This window comes from Babylonia areolata, chromosome 8, assembly GCF_041734735.1.
Source record: "Babylonia areolata isolate BAREFJ2019XMU chromosome 8, ASM4173473v1, whole genome shotgun sequence".
In the NCBI taxonomy this organism is placed as follows: domain Eukaryota; kingdom Metazoa; phylum Mollusca; class Gastropoda; order Neogastropoda; family Buccinidae; genus Babylonia; species Babylonia areolata.
The window spans coordinates 3,875,075-3,886,699 of NC_134883.1; the positions used below are offsets into that span (position 1 = coordinate 3,875,075).

Genomic DNA, 11,625 nt, shown 5'->3' on the forward strand with positions numbered 1-11,625 from the left:
AAGACCGGGAACAAAAATGGCCCCGATAACGGACACAAACAAAACAACCACAACAAAAACCCATCCCAGCGTGAGCGTCAACAACACCACAGTCACTTTGAGAGTCTCTTCATAGTTCCTAAAACAAGTTGTGTGTGTGTGTGTGTGTGTGTGTGTGTGTGTTGTTGTTGTTTCTTTTCAGTTGGCAGCAGCCCCCCACCCCGAGAGAGAGAGGGGGGAGGGAGGGAGAGAGAGAGAGAGGGAGGGAGGGAGGGAGAGATAGAGAGAGGGAGGGAGAGAGAGAGATAGAGAGTGAGGGAGAGAGAGAGAGGGAGTGGGGGAGAGGGAGAGGGGAGAGAGAGAGGAGGGAGGGAGAGAGAGAGAGAGGAGGGAGAGAGAGGGGGAGAGATAGAGAGAGGGAGGCAGATAAACACAACAGCAGTCACGCCACTATATAGGTTGGACTGCTTTCACTTTTTTCTTTCTTTATCCTTTTGTTTTTTCCTCCCCATGGGTCCGGATGTAAAGACAACAACAACAACAACAACATATTATGCTTTTTCCTTTACTCTTTGAAAGAGAAAGAGACGGTGGGAGAGAGAGAGGGGGGAGGGTGTGGAGGAGGGAGGTGGTGGGGGGGGGGGGGGGGCTAGGAGCGCAGGTGAAGAGGGAGGGGGGGGGGGTAACATAAAGGGAGGGGGGGGGATTTCAGCGATAACTTCCAACTCACTGGGAAACAAAAGAAGAAGTAGAAGAGAGAGAATAAAATGATACACGGCATACGCACACACACACACACACGCACAGACACGAATACGATTATCAAGGCACTTATACACACGCATGTACACACACGAAACACACACATATACGCCCACACACAGAAATAGATTGAGAGAGACAGAGAGAGAGAGAGAGATGGGGGAGGGGGATAAAATCAAATCAAATAAAATAAAATAAAGAAAGATTTGTTGAGAGGGAGAAATGAGAGAGAGAGAGAGAGAGAGAGAGAGAGAGAGAGAGAGAGAGAGAGAGAGAGAGAGAGAGAGAGAGAGAGCGTACTGTATCAAAATTAAACGCAACGAACAAATGATCAGAAAAATAAATACACACATGATAAAAAGATGAAGGACTGGCAAGATTGAGAGAATGAGTAAACAGGTAACTTACTAAACGAACTGATGATTAAACTGATAAATAACAAAGATGTAACGATGCGCAATCAAAACTAAGCCGATTGGTCAAATGAATGAATAAATGGGTAAATAAACAGATAAATGAATAAATACATTAACAAGCAAACAGAAAGAGTTAACTGAAAGGGATAATTGCTGAACAGAAGACAGATTAAGACCAAAACAAAATGAACACTAAATAAACAAACGAACAATAAATCAGACAATGAGATGAATAAATAAATAAAGTAACAAATGAATAAATAAATAAATAGATCAATAAATAAATAACGAAAGAAAGAACGACAGAAAAATAAATGAACGAATAATTGAACAGTCACAAGTTCAAGCAGCCAACCCAGTCAACAAATGAATAAAGAACGAGATTGTTCTTCCTACAGCATTGCTGGCAATCCAATCTCTCAAACACCAGTTCTTATCTCAGTCTATCGTTTTTTTTTTCATTTTTCATGATTATGTTTCGGGACGTAACCAACACGAACCCTCCTGTTATGTTACTTCCGCGGATTGTCATCACTTCACCGCCATTTTTGTCTTGAATTATACAGTAAACGATCGCGGCCGATTTTCCCACTTGGAATAAATATCGGTACCTTCTAAAATCCAAGGTGTAATAACATTTTGACCACCCCCACCCCTTAATGTTGCTTTAACCCTTTCTCTGCCAGTCAATTTAGAGCGCAAAATTCCCTTGTGCAATAAACACAGAAAATATGGTGTCTGATGACAGCTGGGGATTCCCCCTGTGATGTGTAGAAGATATGGCCTATCCTACAACTGAAAATAAAGAGCAGTAGGTTCATCGATAACAGACCCATGATCTGGTCACCCTTCAGTGACATGGGTCCTCTACCTAGCTGCTGCACAAATGCGAGTTTGGCAGTGAAAGGGTTAATGGTGATTAGTAATTGTCAAATAAGTAGCGAGCAGACAGTAAGGCATTTTGAAACGGTGAAGGAGTGTCAATACAGAAAGAGAAGGAATGAGAGAGAGAGAGAGAGAGAGAGAGAGAGAGACAGAGACAGAGACAGAGAGACAGAGAACAGACAGACAAAGACTGAGAGAGAGAGAGACAGGGACAGAGAGAGAATGTGCGCACGCCCACATTCTTGCGTGCGTTCGCCCATGTGTCTACAAGGATATGGATCTTAATTACCTTCTTATATATATATATATATATATATATATATATATATATATTGGATTCTTTTTTCTCGCCATGTTTTGTGGAGACGAAAACAAACATTATTTTCGTATCAAAGACCTAAGAATGCTTGTGGATCAACAAATGGTTTCGTTCCCTGTCCCTTTTATGTGCTCTTCTTCTTTTATTTTGAAACAGCCATCGTTTTTTGGTTTTGTTGTTGTTGTTGTTGTTGTTTTAAAGAAGATACATGTATTTGTCAGTTTGTGTGTTTGCCCGCCCACTTGCCCACTATCATTATCTGCACTGAGTCTGCTATTTCACAATAAAAAGATTTCGTCGGTGCTTTTCTGCCAACTTTTCTTCTTCTTTAAAAACAATTACATTATTTCATTTTCAAACTCCATTTCCGTCTCTTGCTTCATGTCCTCTCTCTCTCTCTCTCTCTCTCTCTCTCTCTCTCTTCCCCCCCTCACCCCTCTCTCTCTGGTTGCCAAAGGTATTTCAATGTACCACATTCTATTCGTCATTGACAATATTATAATCATTTATTTGCTTATATATTTATGACAGATTTGTTCATTCATTTGTTCGTTTATTCGTTTCGCCATTCGTTTATCATTTCTTATGATGAGCTCTAAAACCCACATGAAAACCTAATTTCAAACAAACAATGTGCAATCGTAAAGCTAATTTTTTATCATTTTATATTTGCTAACGCTCAAAACTGCAATGCTTCCATTAGCCCTAAAGAATTATGTGAACGGATCGTGTTGAACTATTTTCGGGGGTATCTCACAGTCACAACCCACATGCACGCATACATCTGCAGACATTTCTTTCTTTGTGACACAACACACACACACACGCACACACACACACACACACACACACACACACACACACACACACACACACACACGCCCACACACACTTGCAATTGCAAGATACACGATAGCCTGATGAGAAAATGAGATATTCACCTGTACTTGTTTCTCCCAATATCATGTTTTCTGAAAAGAGACAGACAGAGACAGAGACATAGACAGATATGCCTGTGAGCATGTGTGTGTGTGTGTGTGTGTGTGTGTGTGTGTGTGTGTGTGTGTGTGCTTGCGTGCGTGCGCGCGAATGTATGTATGTATGTATGTGTGTGTGTGTGTGTGTGTGTGTGTGTGTGTGTTGTTTCTTTTCAGTTGGCAGCAGCCCCCCACCCCGAGAGAGAGAGGGGGGAGGGAGGGAGAGAGAGAGAGAGGGAGGGAGGGAGGGAGGGAGAGAGAGAGAGAGAGAGGGAGAGAGAGAGATAGAGAGAGGGAGGGAGAGAGAGAGAGGGAGTGGGGGAGAGGGAGAGGGGAGAGAGAGAGGAGGGAGGGAGAGAGAGAGGGGGGAGAGAGAGGGAGAGAGAGAGAGAGGAGGGAGAGAGAGGGGGAGAGAGAGAGAGGGGAGAGGGAGATAGACACAACAGCAGTCACGCCACTATATAGGTTCGACTGCTTTCACTTTTTTCTTTCTTTATCCTTTTGTTTTTTCCTCCCCATGGGTCCGGATGTAAAGACAACAACAACAACAACATATTATGCTTTTTCCTTTACTCTTTGAAAGAGAAAGAGACGGTGGGAGAGAGAGAGAGGGGGAGAAAGAGAGAGTGGTGGTGGGGGAGGGGGGAGGGTGTGGAGGAGGGAGGTGGGGGGCTAGGAGCGCAGGTGAAGAGGGGTGGGGGGGGTAACATAAAGGGAGGGGGGGTTGGGATTTCAGCGATAACTTCCAACTCACTGGGAAACAAAAGAAGAAGTAGAAGAGAGAGAATAAAATGATACACGGCATACGCACACACACACACACACGCACAGACACGAATACGATTATCAAGGCACTTATACACACGCATGTACACACACGAAACACACACATATACGCCCGCATGCAGAAATAGATTGAGAGAGACAGAGAGAGAGAGATGGGGGAGGGGGGTAAAATCAAATAAAAGAAAATAAAATGAAGAAAGATTTGTTGAGAGGGAGAAATGAGAAGCAGAGAGAGATAGATAGATAGATAGATAGACAGATAGAGAGAGAGAGAGAGAGATAGATAGACAGATAGATAGATAGAGAGAGAGAGAGATAGATAGATAGACAGATAGAGAGAGAGAGAGATAGATAGATAGATAGATAGATAGAGAGAGAGAGAGAGAGAGAGAGAGAGAGAGAGAGAGAGAGAGAGAGAGAGAGAGAGCGTACTGTATCAAAATTAAACGCAACGAACAAATGATCAGAAAAATAAATACACACATGATAAAAAGATGAAGGACTGGCAAGATTGAGAGAATGAGTAAACAGGTAACTTACTAAATGAATTGATGATTAAACTGATAAATAACAAAGATGTAACGATGCGCAATAAATGAATAAATACATTAACAAGCAAACAGAAAGAGCTAACTGAAAGGGATAATTGCTGAACAGAAGACAGATTAGACAAAAACAAAATGAACACTAAATAAACAAACGAACAATAAATCAGACAATGGGATGAATAAATAAATAAAGTAACAAATGAATAAATAAATAAATAGATCAATAAACAAATTAGTAAAGAAAGAAAGAAAGAACGACAGAAAAATAAATGAACGAATAATTGAACAGTCACAAGTTCAAGCAGCCAACCCAGTCAACAAATGAATAAAGAACGAGATTGTTCTTCCTACAGCATTGCTGGCAGTCAAATCTCTCAAACACCAGTTCTTATCTCAGTATATCGTTTTTGTTTTTTTCATTTTTCATGATTATGTTTCGGGACGTAACCAACACGAACCCTCCTGTTATGTTATTTCCGCGGATTGTCATCACTTCACCGCCATTTTTGTCTTGAATTATACAGTAAACGATCGCGGCCGATTTTCCCACTTGGAAGAAATATCGGTACCTTCTAAAATCCAAGGTGTAATAACATTTTGACCACCCCCACCCCTTAATGTTGCTTTAACCCTTTCTCTGCCAGTCAATTTAGAGCGCAAAATTCCCTTGTGCAATAAACACAGAAAATATGGTGTCTGATAACAGCTGGGGATTCCCCCTGTGATGTGTAGGAGATATGGCCTATCCTACAACTGAAAATAAAGAGCAGTAGGTTCATCGATAACAGACCCATGATCTGGTCACCCTTCAGTGACATGGGTCCTCTACCTAGCTGCTGCACAAATGCGAGTTTGGCAGTGAAAGGGTTAATGGTGATTAGTAATTGTCAAATAAGTAGCGAGCAGACAGTAAGGCATTTTGAAACGATGAAGGAGCGTCAATACAGAAAGAGAAGGAATGAGAGAGAGAGACAGAGAGAGAGAGAGAGAGAGAGAGAGAGAGAGAGAGACAGAGACAGAGACAGAGAACAGACAGACAGACAAAGACTGAGAGAGAGAGAGACAGGGACAGAGAGAGAATGTGCGCACGCCCACATTCTTGCGTGCGTTCGCCCATGTGTCTACAAGGATATGGATCTTAATTACCTTCTTATATATATATATATATATATATATATATATATATATATATATATATATATATATTGGATTCTTTTTTCTCGCCATGTTTTGTGGAGACGAAAACAAACATTATTTTCGTATCAAAGACCTAAGAATGCTTGTGGATCAACAAATGGTTTCGTTATCTGTCCCTTTTATGTGCTCTTCTTCTTTTATTTTGAAACAGCCATCGTTTTTTGGTGTTGTTGTTGTTGTTGTTGTTGTTTTAAAGAAGATACATCTGTTTGTCAGTTTGTATGTTTGCCCGCCCACTTGCCCACTATCATTATCTGCACTGAGTCTGCTATTTCACAATAAAAAGATTTCGTCTGTGCTTTTCTGCCAACTTTTCTTCTTCTTTAAAAACAATTAGATTATTTCATTTTCAAACTCCATTTCCGTCTCTTGCTTCATGTCCTCTCTCTCTCTCTCTCTCTCTCTCTTCCCCCCGTCACTGGTTGCCAAAGGTATTTCAATGTACCACATTCTATTCGTCATTGACAATATTATAATCATTTATTTACTTATATATTTATGACAGATTTGTTCATTCATTTGTTCGTTTATTCGTTTAGCCATTCGTTTATCATTTCTTATGATGAGCTCTAAAACCAGCATGAAAACCTAATTTCAAACAAACAATGTGCAATCGTAAAGCTAATTTTTTATCATTTTATATTTGCTAACGCTCAAAACTGCAATGCTTCCATTAGCCCTAAAGAATTATGTGAACGGATCGTGTTGAACTATTTTCGGGGGTATCTCACTGTCACAACCCACATACACGCATACATCTGCAGACATTTCTTTCTTTGTGACACAACACACACACACACGCACACACACACACACACACACACACACACACACACACGCCCACACACACTTGCAATTGCAAGATACACGATAGCCTGATGAGAAAATGAGATATTCACCTGTACTTGTTTCTCCCAATATCATGTTTTCTGAAAAGAGACAGACAGAGACAGAGACATAGACAGAGACAGAGACATAGACAGATATGCGTGTGAGCATGTGTGTGTGTGTGTGTGTGTGTGTGTGTGTGTGTGTGCTTGCGTGCGTGCGCGCGAATGTATGTATGTATGTATGTGTGTGTGTGTGTGTGTGTGTGTGTGTGTGCGCGCGCGTGTGTGTGTTTTTGTGATTTTTCTGTAACTCTAATATTCTTGGAGCCACTTTAAATCAGACCATTATACAGCTGTACGTATAACATCAGTGCGCGACGTCAGAAGAGAAACAGAAACTTACATCAAAAACTTACATCAATAAACCTTTTTGATCAAACTGGAATGCAATTGTTCAAAAAGTACAAATCATTTCTGTTTGCCTCTTCCTATTTGTCAGCAGATATAGATGATACGTATATATATATATATATATATGTACGTATCTCTCTCTCTCTCTCTGTGTGTGTGTGTGTGTGTGTGTGTGTGTGTGTGTGTGTGTGAGAGTATGTGTGTGTGTGTGTGTGTGTGTGTGTGTGTGTGTGTGTGTGTGTGTGTGTGTGTGTGTGTGTTATGATTCACTTTAATTCTCAACCGATCTACGTCTTCCAGTCAGTCTTTTCATCTGCCTATCTACGATGAGATACGCTTTACAGATAGACAGACATACAGAGAAGAGGTGGGGGCAAGGGGGTGGAGGAAGGGGAATGGATCGATAGATCAGAAAACAGACAGCTAATACTCGAAGATAAAAAGTGTAAGTTACGCCTACATGCCAATCACCAACTTGGCAAATCTCTCTCCCTCTCTTGATATTTTAAGAATATAGAAAATGAAGTTTGCTTTTGATTCACCACCCATGTCTCATCTCTGTCAATCTATCTCTCCTCCCCCCCCCCCCCCCCCCCACCCCCTTAATGTTTTGATCTTTTCAATGATGGTCTGTCGTTTCGTGCTTAATTAGGTAATGTACATGCTTTCATTTATGCCTTTTATTTTCATATGTAATTGTGTGTGTGTGTGTGTGTGTGTGTGTGTGTGTGTGTGTGTGTGTGTGTGTGTGTGTGTGTGTGTTTGCCTTTGCTTTTTTTTTTTTTCCTTTTCTTTGCCCTTGAGGGCTGGATGTTAAAAAAAAATCAGCTGTGCTTACTCCACTACCTTCGTGAAATAAAAATTCGTTTCGTTTCGTTTCTCTCTCTCTCTCTCTCTCTCATCTCTGCGCGCGTGTGCATACAAATAATTGAGAAAGAGAGAGAGACAGACAGAGACAGAGAGAAAGAGAGAGACTTACAGGGTGAAAGAGAAATACAGATAAAACACACATATGGGAGGTACTCTGGAAGAGAGAGAGAGAGAGAGAGAGAGAGAGAGAGAGAGAGAGTGTGTGTGGAGAAAGAGAAGGGGTGAGGGGGAGGCAGAAAGGAAAAGACACAGTGAGAAAGACAGGGAGGGATGGAGAGAGAGAGAGAGAGAGAGAGAGAGAGAGAGAGAGAGAGAGAGAGAGAGAAAGCAGAGGAAGATGATAAGACAGACAGGGTAAGAGGGGAAAATGAAGAGGAAGAAGAAGACGAAAACAGAAAACACAACAAATAGAAAAAAAAGGAAGAAATGGACCCAGCCACCAAGCCAGAACATAAAGAGACCGACCGACCGACAGACAGACAGAGAGAAAGACAGACAGACAGAGAGAACGACGGACAGACAGACAAACGAAAAGACGGACATGACAGACAGACAGACGGACAGACAGACATACGGTGAAGCCCGGTGAGGCCAACACGTTCTCGCCAGCTGTGATGCAGCAGCGGTGCCAGCCTCCTCTCCCCCATCCTGCGTGCCGAGAGTCCACACACAGCCCGCTTCCTGCTGGGCGGGGGGGTCAAGGACTGGAACTGTCAACACCAACCCCCAGCCCCGACCCACCCCCCACAAACACAACCCCCCACTGCTGTCACTCACACCACATCACAAATAACACTATTGTTTTTTCTCCTTCAGTTTCTGTTTCACACAGACTTGTCCACAATCACCAGTACGTGCGACGGAACATTGAATAGAATTCTTCTTCCACCACTTCCTCCTCCTCCACAGAGACTAGCCCTCGAGTGTTGAGGCTTCTAAGGCTCACGGGTCCTTTTAGCTGCTGGGGAGGGGAAAAAAGTCACAGCTGATAGGCTCTAGCTTTACGGTGACACTACTACTGCGATATTCTGCGCATGTGTCGACTTTTGGCATATGGTGTGTCTTGTGAGTTCGAGGTACACCCGTTTCCTGAGCTGTCGCCCCTGTTTGAAACCACCTGATGTTTTCTGTTTGTTGACTTTCAATGGCAAGGGTTGTTCGGATGGAGGATAAACCGTACTGTCATAAGATGTATGTATGTGTGTGAGTTTTTTGATCAGTTGCTTTTAGTCTACCATTTCTGTTTTCCGTGCGTCCATATGTATCATAAACTGCGTCTGTTTGTACTTTTGTCCCAAAGATCAGCTTTCAAGACTTATTTTCTGTTTGAATGATTATATTATCATATCACCCTAAAAATATGGATGGTTTTTAGCTGTGCAACTTCTCGGAAATTCTGTCGTTTTGGAAATCAGCTGTTGTATTTAATGTTCGTTTGTAAGATTCTGCTGTACCACGGTTTTGAAGAATACAACTTCCCGAACTGTCGTCCTTTTCCAAATCATATTTGTTTCGTATTCCACGTTTCCTGTCACGTTCTCTTGCCACGTTGTCATTTCAGGTACAGTGGTTCCAAATCTGTTGCCCTTTCCTTTTAACTAACTGCTTATGTTTAAATTTGTGTTTCTTGCCTGTTCCTCTTTGTTTTTATTAAACGCAGTGGTTTTAAAGTCCGTGACTTTCCGAGCCACCGCCCGTGTTGAAAGTGGCTGTTTCGTTTGACGTGTTCTGATTGTGGTTTTGTTGACATGCCGCTCTCGGCACTTGTCCCGTTTGAAGTGATTTTCTCCCTTTTTTACGGTATAATCAGACTGACAACAAAGGGGGTTTGTTTGCATCTGTACCGGAAAGAATAAGGTCAACCCATGTAACAAAGCTTCTGATGTGCTTGTCGTTTCTGGAAGAAATCCCCAAAGTTAATTTTACATAGAACTGTGAAAGTCTCTGCATTGTTGGATGAACCGTCTACCGTGGGGTGGTCAATATTCATCGCTCAGTGTCGACAGTCATTATTTACGTTGTGAAACCCGTTTTAAAGAAATGCATTTTGAGTGATTGAAAGACACCGCCATAAAGTAGAAATTCCCGTGGACGCTGCGGAGTGCATGCCCGGTTGCTGCGCCATAGACAAATGGAGCATTGTTCAACACAGACATTGACCGAGCAAACTGTTCCTCGGATTTGTCACCCGTAGCCTTTGAATGCATAAATGATTACACGTCTTTTCTCAGCTCTCAGGCAAACTCCGTGATAGCTTCCATCTTACGAGAGAAAAAAAAAAAGACACTAAAAAGGGTGAATACTTTTAGAAGCAGCATCCTGCTGAATGACTTGTCTTTTTTTCTTGGAAGTCATCAAGGCACCACACTTTCTCTGGCCAGGCTGGTTCAACACTGAACGACCACAGCCACGTCAGGCGTGAATAACCAAGATGTCATCGCCTGGGGCTGAATGATGCATTATGGGTCTCGGGGCGGCGACGATGATGGGACAAGGATGGGGGAGGAGGGAGAAAGGGTGGTGGAGGAGAGAAGGAGGGGAGGAAGAGGAAGGAGAACGGGGAGGGAAACGGGATGGGGGGAGGGGGGAGGTTGGGGGGCGAAGGGGCACACCTGTTCCCACCTGCCTCGGCACCCCCCACCCCCTACTCTCCGTACCCCGCAGCTCTCTCCCACCAACGCCGCACCCCCTCCCTCCCTCCCGACATGGACATGGATTGGAGAAGTGAACGTGATCCAACCATCACTTTCCGCTTCGTGTATTGTATTATATTACTCTTTGTGTCACAACAAATTCTACACTGAGAGCGCCACTCATTTTTTTTTTTTTTTCTGTCTGCAGTTTCATTTGTTTTTCCCATCGCAGTGGATTTTTTCTACAGATTTTTGCTGGGGACAACCCTTTTGTTGCCTTGGGTTCTTGAACGTGCGCGAAGTGCATGCTGCACACGGGACTTCAGTATATCGTCGGTATATCGAATGACTGGCGCCCAGTTCACCACTCATGATCTAGTGTAGTGGGAGAACATACTGGCGACTGTGGGATTCGAACCGGTGCGCCAGGATTCTCTCGCTTCCTAGGCGGACGCGTTTACCTCTAAGCCATCCCTCCACTTGAACGCCCAACTCCCATACATCCCCTTTCGCTTTGAACAAAAAAACATTGCACGGTGCAAAAGAACAGAGGGGGTGTTTTTGAAATAAAAACTGTACAACAAAAAGGTTCACCCTGAAACCGGGACAGAGACCGCACACGAGGGAGGGGACATCCATCATCAGTCCACAGGTGTTTCAACCGCTCCAACCAGACACAGCCAGAAGGACGGACGGAGGGACAGAGGGACTCACGAGCTGCACGAGGGCCAGGCAGGGGTAAGGCTGCACCATGGAGAGACAGGAACCAGGGGGGGCGGGCGACAGCTCGGGCCCTAATCACGCGCTTCCTCACCCGGCGAGGACACGACAGGGGGACACGCTACCTGTCACAGACGGCGTGACTACCTCTGGGGACTGGTGCTCAAGGCGTGAAGACAGCCCTACAGGATGGTCCCCTGTTCTGCCCTCCCCCCTGCACCCCCCCCCTGCCCCCCACCCTCACCCCAAAGCCACACGAACGGCGGCAACTCCCTCTTCCAGAGGACGAGGC

At 43.6% G+C, this 11,625-nt stretch overlaps 1 long non-coding RNA gene across 1 annotated transcript in view; it reads left to right on the forward strand.

Moving 5' to 3' along the window:
- The first annotated feature begins 8,980 nt into the window (after positions 1 to 8,980).
- The window catches only part of LOC143285007 (uncharacterized), a 7,169-nt gene continuing 4,524 nt past the window's right edge, over positions 8,981 to 11,625 (forward strand). The window contains exon 1 of the long non-coding RNA XR_013055658.1: positions 8,981 to 9,171. This is a non-coding gene — a long non-coding RNA (uncharacterized LOC143285007). The remainder of the gene's footprint in view (positions 9,172 to 11,625) is intronic.